General features: G+C 42.1%; 2 non-coding genes across 2 annotated transcripts; both read left to right on the forward strand.

Annotated features, from left to right (window-relative positions):
• The first annotated feature begins 7,683 nt into the window (after positions 1-7,683).
• LOC146180633 (signal recognition particle RNA) lies at positions 7,684-7,979 on the forward strand. The gene has a single exon (XR_014700499.1).
• A 6,692-nt stretch (positions 7,980-14,671) lies between these two features.
• Positions 14,672-14,970, forward strand: LOC146180634 (signal recognition particle RNA). Its single transcript, XR_014700486.1, has one exon.
• The last annotated feature ends 338 nt before the right edge of the window (positions 14,971-15,308 follow it).

Consider the following 15,308-nt stretch of genomic DNA (forward strand, 5'->3'; position numbering starts at 1 on the left):
GTGGTAGCATCGGTCATGACTGTTGTCGGTAGTGTGCGGCTGAGAAGCTCCAGGGCGGATGGAAATCCTCCCCTCCACCAAGTGAAATGGGTTTTACTGAGGGTTCAACAGGGAATATAGCCCTCTGTAAGCTGCACGGCGAACAACACAGGAACACAGTCCATCTAGGCACTAACCAGCGAGCACGAGCAGCGCAGCGGCACTTCGTTGTTCTCTTCCTCGTGTTTCGTAACATCCGCTCTTCGTTCACTACACTTAGAATATATTCCAAAAAGAGGAAGATAAGCCATCCGTATTGTAAGTGGTGCAACTGTTGTGAAGTTGACTCCTCATTCTCGCATGCCAAGCTCCACTTGACAAGACTGTGACAATATTTCGTCCTTCGGTACATGTTTCCACCCACACACTCATAAGCACAGTATCGCCAGCTGCCACTGATGTATGTAAAGGACAACACGACATGCATATCCACCTCCGCTTGCTCTTAAGTCCCACAAAAATGCTTTTTATGGCCTGTAGCGAGGCCGGCTGTCAAAACAAAAGTCCTGAGTTTGAATCTCATGTAAAATAAAACGTTCCTTTATACGAAATCGGCTGAATCAATCTTATGATGTAACTTAATAAATTAAGTTACATCATAAGATACATCAAGCAAACTTTGCATTACCTCATTACCCCTAATCGCCGAACCAACGTTACCTGCATAGTATGACATCACGCAGCTGTCAATAAATCAAAATGTTTACTACTCCAACTACGCCTATTCTGCAACACGTAACCTTGACACTATATTGGGGGAGAACGAAGAGTGCTAAACGTCTTATAATCCGACGCAGTTTGAATTAGGAGCCACAAGTATTAGCACACACCGTAAGCTGGCATCGCAATGTCATCAAAGCCTTTCCTTGGATTGTAGGGCCAAAGATAAAACCTTTGGCATTGTTTCAGTTGCGTAGTATCCCAGTTAGATCAGTACAGCGTGATTGCAACATAAGACATCCTGCAAAACACTAGAATGCATTTCATATTTTTGCAATCATTCCCGAGTTGCTTTGAACTACTGAATCGAACAAAACCTCTCACAAGTGATGGTTAAAGGAGAGAACAGAATGTCCTAGTAATTTTTTTTGCAGCGTTCTTTTATGGTTATTTTGCAGCTACGCCTGAGACTACCCACCGCTTCCACCACTCATGTCGACATGACCCTCGAAGTTACATCTAGGCTTCTAGTACTGCAGCGTAGAGCTTAACGATGAAGCGCTTAGGCGTCGGTAACTAATGCTTCGAGACAACTGGCGATTTTGGTCTGGTGCGCTCCTTTACAGAGTTGCCTTTTTTATGTTATAAAAGGCGCACTTTGGCTACATTCGTCGTTCTTTTATGGTTATATTGCAGCTATGCCTGAGACAACCCACTGCTTCCACCACTCTTGTCCACGTGGCCCTCGAACTTACATCTAAGCTTCCAGTACTGCAGCGTAGAGCTTAACGATGAAGCGCTTAGGTGTCGGTGACTTGTGCTTCGAGAAAACATAGGCATTTTTGGTCTAGTGCCCCCTTTTACAGGGTTGCCTTTTTTATGATATAAAAGGAGCACTTTGGCCACATTCGCAAACAAAAAATTAGGCACTGATTTGGAGGAGGTGTATATTCTACACTAGAGGCTAATTTTAACAGCCAGTAAATGGAGTTTGATACAATGAGGATTCTTGGGCAGAAGAGCACCCTTTAAGGAAGAAGTGAGAAACCGCATCACCTGAGAACTCTGCAGCGAACAAGCCATTTTCAGTTTTTTTTTGTTGCTTTTATTTGGGCAGAAGAGATGGAATGAAAAGGATAAGTGCACCGAATTTAATTCAAAACACTTTAAGAACAACGAAAAAACAAGAGACTCGTGCAAGTGTTTTGTCTTAGATTTTCATAATTCTATCACTACAATGCTCGAACTAAACCAAAGACAAACATTGAAAATCTCCAATAAGGAAATTTTTATTTGAAATATAAAAGATGGAGTCCGTTAACGGTTTCCTCTGGCAGGCCATTCAACTGAAGCATAGTGCAAAGAAAGAAGCTGCACTTAAAGACATTTCACCTTCTAGAGCATTAATACACTTGTCCGGTGTGGTCAGTGTAGTGCAGGCAAAAATGTCCTTCTTAATCATAGCACTGTTTTTGCATCTGCTGCGGTTTAAAGTGAAATTCTCTGCACTTGCGCAGTGTTTCTTCCTTATAGAAATTCAGGCTGCTCAATAGTAACAATTTTTGCACGTAATACATTAGCAGGGAAGCATCAAGACTATATAATAACTTGTGAGACTATTCGATATCGTTTAGAAAAAGGAGAAAATTAATCGCAAAAAATTTTATATATGTAAAGGGGATAATCAGTTGGAAACACCCATAATCCGAATAACCTGGGTGGCAGAAAACGCCAATTCCTTTAAACGAACTTGGTGATTAATGTAAATTCCTTGCAGATTATCGAGCGGTGCTCCATTTCTTGCATATCGAAATATTCAAACAGGGGTCTCGTCAAGACGAAGCTTCTTCCACCGAGTATGATTCAGGATTTGCATACGCACGTTTAACAAGGATCAACTCTCTGAGATGTTAAGTGCGGCAGATTCTATAATGTGCTAAGGCCATTCAAAATATCGCGCTCTTTGCATCGGCCTCCCATCTTCCGATCGGGTATCGAAGCTCCGGTTTAGTCCCGAGCTTGGTGCCACCGAGTGAACGAGACAGGAGGTTAGGTCGCTGCGCTTAGCGCGGCATCTGTTGAGCTCAAAACAAAACCAGACGCCCTTGCGCAAGCTTCTTCGGGAAAATGAAATCTCACGATAATTCGCTGCAAAGGCGAACTCTTATTTTTAGACGATCAGGAAGCATGATGGAAATACAACGTTCACTAGCTAAGTGATCATGTGACTGCACCGCCAAATTTGAATTGTTCTTGCTCTAGTGGATCTTGTCATGCCTATTCTACTGGTCTGTATGTAACTGTAAACCTGCATTTCGTTGTGCCACACAACGAAGCCAAAATTATGGAGACCATTAAGGGGATATGCGGGTCTAAAATCGCAATATCTGTAAAAAAGTGTGTCGGTAGTTTGCTTTCTTGGGATTATGCAAGTATTAAAGGAAATTGTCAGGAAGTTTGGTTGTCACCTGTGCAGCCGAAATATATATATATATATATTTTTTCCAGTGATGCACTCACAGCTTAAATAACCTATGAACGCTGATTTCAACACATAGAAATTGAAAATAGTGCATGCCCAATTTAGAAAGCTTGTCTTCACCGCTCTCTAGTAAAAAAGGACCTGCTATCAAGCGTACACCAGTGAGCTGAAACGCTAAGTAGAAAAAGAAAATTGGTGACATGGCCACTACGGATTGGCTTCAAAACGGAAATATAAGCTTGGATTTATTAAAACGCGTCTCGTAACGTCCGAACGCTCTTAGCGCACCACTTGGAGCCGGGATATTCAAAGTGCTCGGCAAGTAGGAGATAGTAATGAAGCCTGGACGGAAACTGATTCCCAAAAAATACAAAGGAAAGCATTTTATGAACGCAGACGAGGGCGCAATACAGGTGTAACGCTGAAACAAAAACAGGCAACTCGAATTAATCGCTACAGAACAGTGCATTGTTCAAAAGAATGGCCCAGCGTATGCACCAGGTCGCTTTAATTTATGACTTTGGACTTATATTTAAATAGGAAGTTCTGAAAACTCTGAAATTATTTTTCGCATTTCGTATTTTTTGTAAGAGCACAATTATGCAGATAAATCATCATCTTCAAATGATTTCGCCAAAGGCTGCTTTCAAGGCGGTTTCTGAACCTAATGTTTATTGGGAAGAGAGATAAGGTACTTTTTGGATTCCTTATTATCCTCTAATCAAAACAAGCGTCAAATATGTGACATGTAATGAAAATAAAATGTTCCTTGTTAAAGTGGTCAGATTTTAAATTTCGTTCATAAAGAAGCCGTAAATGTCCTAATCCTGCGCAATGAACTGCCTAGAAGTTATCCAAACACAAAGAGTTAGCACATATTCATGGTTTTTGAAATTATTGTTTTGTTAATCTGGCGCACTTAATTACTTATTATTACTTCTACAATATTTTTCTAAATTTTCTAAGGAGATGAAACTTAGAATATATTCCAAAGAGAGGAAGATAAGCCATCCGTATTGTAAGTGGTGCAACTGTTGTGAAGTTGACTCCTCATTCTCGCATGCCAAGCTCCACTTGACAAGGCTGTGACAATATTTCGTCCTTCGGTACATGTTTCAACCCACACACTCATCAGCACTGTATCGCCAGGTGCCACTGATGTATGTAAAGGACAACACGACATGCATAACAATCTCCGCTTGCTCTTAAGTCCCACAAAAATGCTTTTTATGGCCTGTAGCGAGGCCGGCTGTCAAAACAAAAGTCTCGAGTTTGAATCTCACGTAAAATCTAAACGTTCCTTTACGCGAAATCGGCTGAATGTGCCTGATGATGTAACCTAATAGATTAAGTTACATCATAAGATACATCCGGCAAACTTTGAATTACCTCATTACGCCTACTCGCCGAACCAATATTGCCTGTGACAGATTTTCTGTTCTTGGGCGCCAAGATTACCTTGGAAGGAGACTGCAGCCATGAAATTAGGAGACGCCTGCTTCTGGGAAAGAGAGCAATGGTTAGCCTTGACCGCCTAGTAAAGAGCAGGGACATTAGTCTGCCAACCAAGATCCGTATAACCCGTGCTATGGTCTTTCCAGTTGTGATGTATGGATGCGAGAGTTGTACTGTGAAAAAGGCTGACCGCCGAAGAATTGACGCGTTTGAATTGTGGTGCTGGCGAAGACTCTTAAGAGTTCCTTGGACTGCCAGAAGATCAAATCAGTCGATATTGTCGACCATAAACCCTGACTGCTCATTGGAGTGTCAAATTCTAAAGTTAAAGCTCAGCTACTTTGGTCATCTGATGAGAAGAGAGGAGTCGCTGGAGAAAGATTTGATGTTGGGAAAGGTTGAGGGTCGCCGGAGAAGGTGTAGGCAGCGAACGCGATGGTTAGATGGCATTCTCGAGGCATTGCAGATGAAGCTATGTGATGTTAAGAAGATAGTGAGAGACCGGAAAGCGTGGCGTGACATGGTCCATAGGGTCACGAAGAGTCGGACACGACTGAACGCCTGAACTGAATATGACATCACGCAGCTGTTAATAAATCAAAATGTTTACTAATCCAACTACGCCTATCCTGCAACACGAAACCGTGACACTGTATTGGGGGAGAACGAAGAGTGCTAAACGTCTTATCATCCGACGCAGTTTGAATTAGGAGCTAGGAAGCTGGCATCGCAATGTCATCATAGCCTTTCCTTGGATTGTAGGGCCAAAGCAGAAATATTTGGCTTTGTTTAAGTTGCGTAGAATCCCAGTTAGATCATTACACTGTGATTGCAACATAAGAGATCATGCGAACACTAGAATGCCTCTCATATTTTTGCAATCGTTCCCGAGTTGCTGTGTACTCAAACGAACAAAATCTCTCACAAGTGACTGTTAAAGGAGAGAACAGAATGTCCTGGTAATGTTTTTTGCAGCATTATTTTATGGTATTTTGCAGCTACGCCTGAGACTACCCACCGTTTCCACCATTCATGTCGACATGGCCCTCGAAGTTACATCTAGGCTTCTAGTACTGCAGCGTAGAGCTTAACAATGAAGCGCTTAGGCGTCGGTAACTAGTGCTTCGAGACAACTAGCGATTTTGGTCTGGTGCGCTCCTTTACAGTTTTGCCTTTTTTATGTTATAAAAGGCGCAGTTTGGCCACATTCGTCAAAAGTTCGTTTGAAAAATAGGTACTGATTTGGAGGAGGTGTATATTCTGCTCTAGAGGCTTATTTTAACAGCTTGTAAATGTAGCTTTGCCACAATAAGGGTTCTTGTGCAGCAAAGTACCCTTTAAAGGAGAAAACACATAGTCCTGGTAACTTTTTATTTTTTTGCAGCGTTCTTTTATGGTTATATTGCAGCTACGCCTGAGACAACCCACTGCTTCCACCACTCTTGTCCACGTGGCCCTCGAACTTACATCTAAGCTTCCAGTACTGCAGCGTAGAGCTTAACGATGAAGCGCTTAGGTGTCGGTGACTTGTGCTTCGAGAAAACATAGGCATTTTTGGTCTAGTGCCCCCTTTTACAGGGTTGCCTTTTTTATGATATAAAAGGAGCACTTTGGCCACATTCGCAAACAAAAAATTAGGCACTGATTTGGAGGAGGTGTATATTCTACACTAGAGGCTAATTTTAACAGCTTGTAAATGGAGCTTGATACCATGAGGATTCTTGGGCAGAAGAGCACCCTTTAAGGAAGAAGTGAGAAACCGCATCACCTGAGAACTCTGCAGCGAACAAGCCATTTTCAGTTTTTTTGTTGCTTTTATTTGGGCAGAAGAGATGGAATGAAAAGGATAACTGCACCGAATCTAATTCAAAACACTTTAAGAACAACGAAAAAACAAGAGACTCGTGCAAGTGTTTTGTCTTAGATTTTCATAATTCTATCACTACAATGCTCGAACTAAACCAAAGACAAACATTAAAAATCTCCAATAAGGAAATTTTTTATTTGAAATATAAAAGGTGGAGTCCGTTAACGGTTTCTTCTGGCATGCCATTCCACTGATGCATGGCGCAAAGAAAGAAGCTGCACTTAAAGACATTTCACCTTCGAGAGCATTGATACACTTGTCCGGTGTGGTCAGTGTAGTGCAGGCAAAAATGTCCTTCTTAATCATAGCACTGTCTTTGCATCTGCTGCGGTTTAAAGTGAAATTTTCTGCACTTGCACAGTGTTTCTTCCTTATAGAAATTCAGGCTGCTCAATAGTAACAATTTTTGCACGTAATACATTAGAAGGGAAGCATCAAGACTACATAATAACTTGTGAGACCATTCGATATCGTTTAGAAAAATGAGAAAATTAATCGCAAAAAAATTTACATATGTAAAGGGGATAATCAGTTGGAAACACCCATAATCCGAATAACCTGGGAGGCAGAAAACGCCAATTCCCTTAAAAGATCTTGGTGATTAATGTAAATTCCTTGCAGATTATCGAGCGGTGCTCCATTTCTTGCATATCGAAATATTCAAACAGGGGTCTCGCCAAGACGAAGCTGCTTCCACCGAGTATGATTCAGGATTTGCATACGCACGTTCAACAATGGTCGCGTCCACAATATTGAAACAAAGAGCAGGCGGTCTAGAGGATCAACTGTCTGAGATGTTAAGTGCGGCAGATTCTATAATGTGCTAAGGCCATTCAAAATATCGCGCTCTTTGCATCGGCCTCCCATCTTTCGAACGGGTATCGAAGCTCCGGTTTAGTCCCGAGCTTGGTGCCACCGAGTGAACGAGACAGGAGGTTAGGTCGCTGCGCTTAGCGCGGCATCTGTTGAGCTCAAAACAAAACCAGACGCCCTTGCGCAAGCGTATATTTCAGCACTGTGACATTCCAGCTGTCAACCAATACTGATCCCAGAAATTTCCTGATAAGAACATTAAAGCACATGTGCGCCGGAGACATCATCCAGTTAAAAAAGAAGGATTGTATTAAGGGGGAATTACACAATTGTGCATATAAGAAACGGCCGCATTGATCGCTTCCCCGCCGGGGGTAGTGGCGTGCTCCTGTAATCCAGCTGCTTGGAGGCTGGCGTTAGAGGACGGGTTGAGGCTGGGAGGCCTGCCCCACGTCTGCCCATGTTCATCCGGTGTCCGCGCTAAGCTGGGCGCCGATATGGTGGCCCCGGGGGAGCTCGGTGGCGACCAGGTTGCCTAAGGAGCGAACCGGCCCAGGGCGGAAACGCAGCAGGCAAAAGCTCCCGCGCTCTGCAGTAGCGGGATCGCACCTGTGAATGTGCGGCGTGTGGTAGCCCAGACAATACACTCGGACCTAGCGCCATTTTTTTATAAAGTCGCCATTGGAATTGCACTAAGGGCTACTTCAAAATGTTCCCCATCTATCGGCACTTTATGTCACATGCTTTCAAAAAGGCATTGGCACTACGGCGTTCAAGCAAGCTGCACGCGCTTGAATTTTATTTATTTTTTTATTTTCCAGCGTCCACGGGTACCGGCGTTGCCCTCTGATGCTTGAAAAATCATGTTTATGAGAAGGTATCACCAGAAGTAGTGTATTCTAGCATTACAGTGGCACTCACATGTACAAGTTGTTCCCCATGAATTTGCGCAAATTATCTCGTAGGATCGGAAATCTCCACAAAAACACAAAATTATTTGAGGCTTTGTGTTGTGATTTTCGAGGTCTGAAAATATATAATGACATCGACTTATTCGTTAGGATCGCCTTAATTACGTAACCTTAAGTGAAGTGGTGAGACACGAGACAAAATAGCATGGGAAATACGCGTGAAGTTTGCCTCTGATAATATTCGCGGAGCAAAATTATTGACACCTACTTGCGTATATATTTACCTATTACTGTCAGATGTCGGCCGCAACTGTGACCAGTTCGTTCCCTTTTTAACTTCAGTGCTCTTAGCACTGCACTTCTTCCCATTTCCCGCTGCGGCTGCGTTTCGATGGAGGCGAAACGGTGTGGCGCCCGTGTGCTGTGCGATGCCTGTGCACGTTAAAGAACCCTTGGTGGTCGAAATTTCCGGAGTCCTCAACTACGGCATCTCTCATAGCCTGAGTCGCTTTTGGACCTTAAACCCCACAAACCAAACCATATTCCTATTTCTTTGCCTTTGTAAAATCTCTGAGATGCAAGTAGTGGTCCTGTCGGGATTATGCCTACTGCAATGCTGGCTCATCATCCGCTGAACCAGACAATCGTATTGGCGCAAATTATTTTATGCCAAGTAAATAATTCTATGCTTGATGTATTATCATCACCATCATCATCATCATCAGCCTGACTATACCTACTGCAGGGAGAATGCCTCTTCCATATTTCTCCACTTAACCCGGTATATGTGATGTATATGATTCCATTTTTGCCTTTCAAAATTATATCTCGCCAAATGTTGGTACGAATAATATTATTGAATAAAAGATTTTCCTATTGCTTGAGTTCGTAATGTTTTTTTTACTTCTTGTGCTATATGCACTCCTCCTTTAAAGGTCGCCTTAATAATTTACCTAACGTGTAAGCTCCGTGAAGAGCCACTTACTCTACATTCTGGATGGCGCTTATTTAAATCCAGGCCCATCGTCAGCTGATCCACACACTCACATTTGTCCAAACTCTTTTATATGATGCCAGGAAGGCTGCTCTTTGTGGCATGTATACTGCGGTGCTATAACTCACGGAAATGAACAATACAAATGAATTTGTATTTCAGAGTGCGGCATATTTGGAGGCGTTATTATTTTTTCTTTGCAAATGTTTAGCACATATAGCTGTTTTCGCTACATGGCCTTGTACACAGTGTGCTTATGCACTGCGGGAAAAAGCTCGCTGCCTCATTGTTTGTAAAAGTGCTATAATAAAATGACTGAAGTAATTGTCACCACAGCACCACCGGCTTGTATGAAAAAAAATGTAAAGTTGAATAAGCGTATTTTGTTTTATTCATGCTTTTAGTGTCAGTTCTGAAAAAAATGTTAGTGCTGCTGACATTTTCGGTATGTGTAAATGCTAATTCGTTGAAAACGTTTTTCTCCACCGCAAAGCGGGTCACGCATGAAAGTAAGCTTTCCAGGAAGCCAGTTTCAGTTTCGTTTTACTGTCGACAGATGCCGCCACAGGCGCACTTACCGCTAGGAATGCTCGAGAGCGCAAATTCTTAAATCACTGCAGTATACTTACAAGGAGAACTAAAAATTAAAATTTGTGAATACATAAATAGCGACTACGGCTAGGCAGCTGCATTCGATAGAGGCTACATATTTTACAGCCTACGTGAAAATGCCTTGATGGATGGCGTTTGAGGCTGCGCAGGATTCGTATGTGCGCTCATTTGTCTACAAAGAGCTTAACACGTGAAATAAAAAAAATACGCACAGAAATAAATAAAAATTAGAAATGAAGGTAGTTTTTCGTTTTGCTCCCAAAACATAAAATTGTGGGAACTGCAATTCTTAATATTGCTTGACATAGAGACATACGCAATTTTTGTTTTGCTAAGTATATTTATAGGAGTAAACTGTTGCCAATAGACACGTAATTTGAAGTAAAAAAAGCTTGCAATACAATGACTCTTTATGAGAAACCAGATACGTAGCTTTCAGAAGAAATCATTTTTGCCGTTAGTGTCAAAGGCGAGATGGAAGCTACGGATACAATAATTTCATATTGGTATTTAAAACGAAAAAACGAAAGCCAGTTCCCTAACCTTCTTCGGGAAAATAAAATCTCACGATAATTCGCTGCAAAGGCGAACTCTTATATTTAGATGATCAGGAAGCATGATGGAAATACAACGCTCACTGGCTAAGTGATCATGTGACAGCACCGCCAAATTTGAATTGTTCTTGCTCTAGTGGATCTTGTCATGCCTATTCTACTGGTCTGTATGTAACTGTAAACCTGCATTTCGTTGTGCCACACAACGAAGCCAAAACTATGGACACCATTAAGGGGATATGCCGGTCTAAAATCGCAATATCTGCAAAAAAGTGTGTCGGTAGTTTGCTTTCTTGGGGTTATGCAAGTATTAAAGGAAATTGTCAGGACGTTTGGTTGTCACCTGTGCAGCCGAAATATATATATATTGTTTCCAGTGATGCACTCACAGCTTAAATAACCTATGAACGATAATTTCAACACATAGAAAGTGAAAATAGTGCATGCCCAAGTTAGAAAGCTTGTCTTCACCGCTCTCTAGTAAAAAAGGACCTGCTATCAAGCGTACACCAGTGAGCTGAAACGCAAAGTAGAAAAAGATAATTGGTGACATAGCACCTAGGACTGGCTGCAAAACGGAAATATAAGCTTGGATTTATTAAAACGCGTCTCGTAACGTCCGAACACTCTTAGCGCACCACTTGGAGCCGGGATAATCAAAGTGCTCGGCAAGTAGGAGATAGAAATGAAGCCTGGACGGAAACTGATTCCCAGAAAGCAACAAAGGAAAGCATTTTATGAACGCAGACGAGGGTGAATACAGGTGTAATGCTGATACAAAAACAGGCAACTCGAATTATACGCTACAAAACAGTGCATTGTTCAAAAGAATGGCCCAGCGTATGCACCAGGTCCCTTTATTTATTACTTTGGCCTTATATTTAAATAGGAAGTTCTGAAATCTCTGAAATTATTTTTCGCATTTCGTACATTTTGTAAGAGCACAATTGTGAGATAAATCACCATCTCCAAATGATTTCGCCAAAGGCTGCTTTAAAGGCGGTTTCTGAACTAAATGTTTATTGGGAAGAGAGATAAGGTACTTTTTGGATTCCTGATTATCCTCTAAGAAAAACAAGCGTCAAATGTGTGACATGTAATGAAAATAAAAAGTTCCTTGTTAAAGTGGTCAGATTTTAAATTTCGTTCATAAAGAAGCCGTAAATGTCCTAATCCTGCGCAATGAACTGCCTAGAAGTTATCCAAACACAAAGAGTTAGCACATATTCATGGTTTTTGAAATTATAGTTTTGTTAATCTGGCGCACTTAATTACTTATTATTACTTCTACAATATTTTTCTAAATTTTCTAAGGAGATGAAACTTAGAATATATTCCAAACAGAGGAAGATAAGCCATCCGTATTGTAAGTGGTGCAACTGTTGTGAAGTTGATTCCTCATTCTCGCATGCCAAGCTCCTCTTGACAAGGCTGTGACAATATTTCGTCCTTCGGTACATGTTTCTACCCACACACTCATAAGCACAGTATCGCCAGGTGCCACTGATGTATGTAAAGGACAACACGACATGCATATCCATCTCCGCTTGCTCTTAAGTCCCACAAAAAAGCTTTTTATGGCCTGTAGCGAGGCCGGCTGTCAAAACGAAAGTCTCGAGTTTGAATCTCACGTAAAATTAAAACGTTCCTTTACGCGAAATCGGCTGAATGTGCCTTATGATGTAACCTAATAGATTAAGTTACATCATAAGATACACCCGGCAAACTTTGAATTACCTCATTACGCCTACTCGCCGAACCAATATTGCCTGCGTAGTATGACATCACGCAGCTGTTAATAAATCAAAATGTTTACTACTCCAACTGCGCCTATCCTGCAACACGTAACCTTGACACTATATTGGGGGAGAACGAAGTGTGCTAAACGTCTCATAATCCGACGCAGTTTGAATTAGGAGCCATAGGTATAAGCACACGCTGTAAGCTGGCATCGCAATGTCATCATAGCCTTTCCTTGGATTGTAGGGCCAAAGATAAAACCTTTGGCATTGTTTCAGTTGCGTAGTATCTCAGTTAGATCATTACACTGTGATTGCAACATAAGACATCCTGCAAAACACTAGATTGCCTCTCATACTTTTGCAATCGTTCCCGAGTTGCTGTGTACTCAAACGAACAAAATCTCTCACAAGTGACTGTTAAAGGAGAGACCAGAATGTCCTGGTAATGTTTTTTGCAGCATTCTTTTATGGTTATTTTTCAGCTACGTCTGAGACTACCCACCGCTTCCACCACTCATGTCGACATGGCCCTTGAAGTTACATCTAGGCTTCTAGTACTGCAGCGTAGAGCTTAACAATGAAGCGCTTAGGCGTCGGTAACTAGTGCTTCGAGACAACTAGGCGATTTTGGTCTGGTGCGCCCCTTTACAGAGTTGCCTTTTTTATGATATAAAAGGCGCACTTTGGCCACATTCGTCAAAAGTTCGTTTGAAAAATAGGTACTGATTGGGAGGAGGTGTATATTCTACTCTAGGGGCTTATTTTAACAGCTTGTAAATATAGCTTTTCACACAATAAGGGTTATTGTGCAGCAAAGTACCCTTTAAAGGAGAGAACACGTAGTCCTGGTAACTTTTTATTTTTTTTGCAGCGTTCTTTTATGGTTATATTGCAGCTACGCCTGAGACAACCCACTGCTTCCACCACTCTTGTCCACGTGGCCCTCGAACTTACATCTAAGCTTCCAGTACTGCAGCGTAGAGCTTAACGATGAAGCGCTTAGGTGTCGGTGACTTGTGCTTCGAGAAAACATAGGCATTTTTGGTCTAGTGTCCCCTTTTACAGGGTTGCCTTTCTTATGATATAAAAGGAGCACTTTTGCCACATTCGCAAACAGTTCGTTTGAAAAATTACGCACTGATTTGTAGGAGGTGTATATTCTACACTAGAGACTAATTTTAACAGCTTGTAAATGGAGTTTGATACAATGAGGATTCTTGTGCAGAAGAGCACCCTTTAATGAAGAAGTGAGAAACCGCATCACGTGAGAACTCTGCAGCGAACAAGCCATTTTCAGTCTTTTTGTTGCGTTTATTTGGGCATAAGAGATGGAATGAAAAGGATAACTGCACCGTATTTAATTTAAAACAATTTAAGAACAACGACAAAACAAGAGACTCGTGCAAGTGTTTTGTCTTGTATTTTCATAATTCTATCACTACAATGTTCGAACTAAACCAAAGACAAACATTGAAAATCTCCAATAAGGAAATTTTTTATTTGAAAAATAAAAGATGGAGTCCGTTAACGGTTTCCTCTGGCATGCCATTCCACTGAAGCATGGTCCAAAGAAAGAAGCTGCACTTAAAGACATTTCACCTTCCAGAGCATTGATACACTTGTTCGGTATGGTCAGTGTAGTGCAGGCAAAAATGTTCTTCTTAATCATAGCACTGTTTTTGCATCTGCTGCGGTTTAAAGTGAAATTCTCTGCATTTGCACAGTGTTTCTTCCTTATAGAAATTCAGGTTGCTCAATAGTAAATATTTTTGCACGTATACATGAGCAGGGAAGCATCAAGACTATATAATAACTTGTGAGACTATTCGATATCGTTTAGAAAAATGAGAAAATTAATCGCAAAAAATTTTATATATGTAAAGGGGATAATAAGTTGGAAACACCCATAATCCGAATAACCTGGGAGGCATCAAACGCCAATTCCCTTAAACGAACTTGGTGATTAATGCAAATTCCTTTCAGATTATCGAGCGGTGCTCCATTTCTTGCATATCGAAATATTCAAACAGAGGTCTCGTCAAGACGAAGCTTCTTCCACCGAGTATGATTCAGGATTTGCATACGCACGTTCAACAATGGTCGCGTCCACAATATTGAAACAAAGAGCAGGCGGTCTAGAGGATCAACTGTCTGAGATGTTAAGTGCGGCAGATTCTATAATGGGCTAAGGCCATTGAAAATATCGCGCTCTTTGCATCGGCCTCCCATCTTTCGAACGGGTATCGAAGCTCCGGTTTAGGCCCGACCTTGGTGCCACCGAGTGAACGAGACAGGAGGTTAGGCCGCTGCGCTTAGCGCGGCATCTGTTGAGCTCAATACAAAACCAGACGCCCTTGCGCAAGCGTATATTTCAGCACTGCGACATTTCAGCTGTCAACCAATACTGATCCCAGAAATTTCCTTATAAGAACATGAAAGCACATGTGCGCCGGAGACATCATCCAGTTAAAAAAGAAGGATTGTATTAAGGGGGAATTACACAATTGTGCATATAAGAAACGGCCGCATTGATTGCTTCCCCGCCGGGGGTAGTGGCGTGCTCCTGTAATCCAGCTGCTTGGAGGCTGGCGTTAGAGGACGGGTTAAGGCTGGGAGGCCTGCCCCACGTCTGCCCTTGATGATCGGGTGTCCGCGCTAAGCTGTGCGCCGATATGGTGGCCTCGGGGGAGCTCGGTGGCGACCAGGTCGCCTAAGGAGAAGCGAACCGGCCCAGGGCGGAAACGCAGCAGGCAAAAGCTTCAGCGCTCTGCAGTAGCGGGATCGCACCTGTGAATGTGCGGCGTGGGGTAGCCCAGACAATACACCTGGACCTAGCGCCATTTTTTTATAAAGTAGCCATTGGAATTGCACTAAGGACCACTTCAAAATGTTCCCCATCTATCGGCATTTTATGTCACATGCTTTCAAAAACGGATTGGCACTACGCCGTTCAAGCAAGCTGCACGCGCTTGAATTTTATTTTGATTTCCGCTGCCACATTTTTTATTTTCCAGCGTCCACGGGGACCGCCGTTGCCCTCTGATGCTTGAAAAGTCATGTATATGAGAAGGTATCACCAGTAGAAGTGTATTCTAACATTACAGTGGCACTCACATGTACAAGTTGTTCCCCATGAATTTGCGCAAATTATCTCGTAGGATCGGAAATCTCCACAAAAA

Source organism: Amblyomma maculatum, chromosome 8 (genome assembly GCF_055883805.1).
Source record: "Amblyomma maculatum isolate TAMU_Amacu chromosome 8, ASM5588380v1, whole genome shotgun sequence".
NCBI lineage: Eukaryota > Metazoa > Arthropoda > Arachnida > Ixodida > Ixodidae > Amblyomma > Amblyomma maculatum.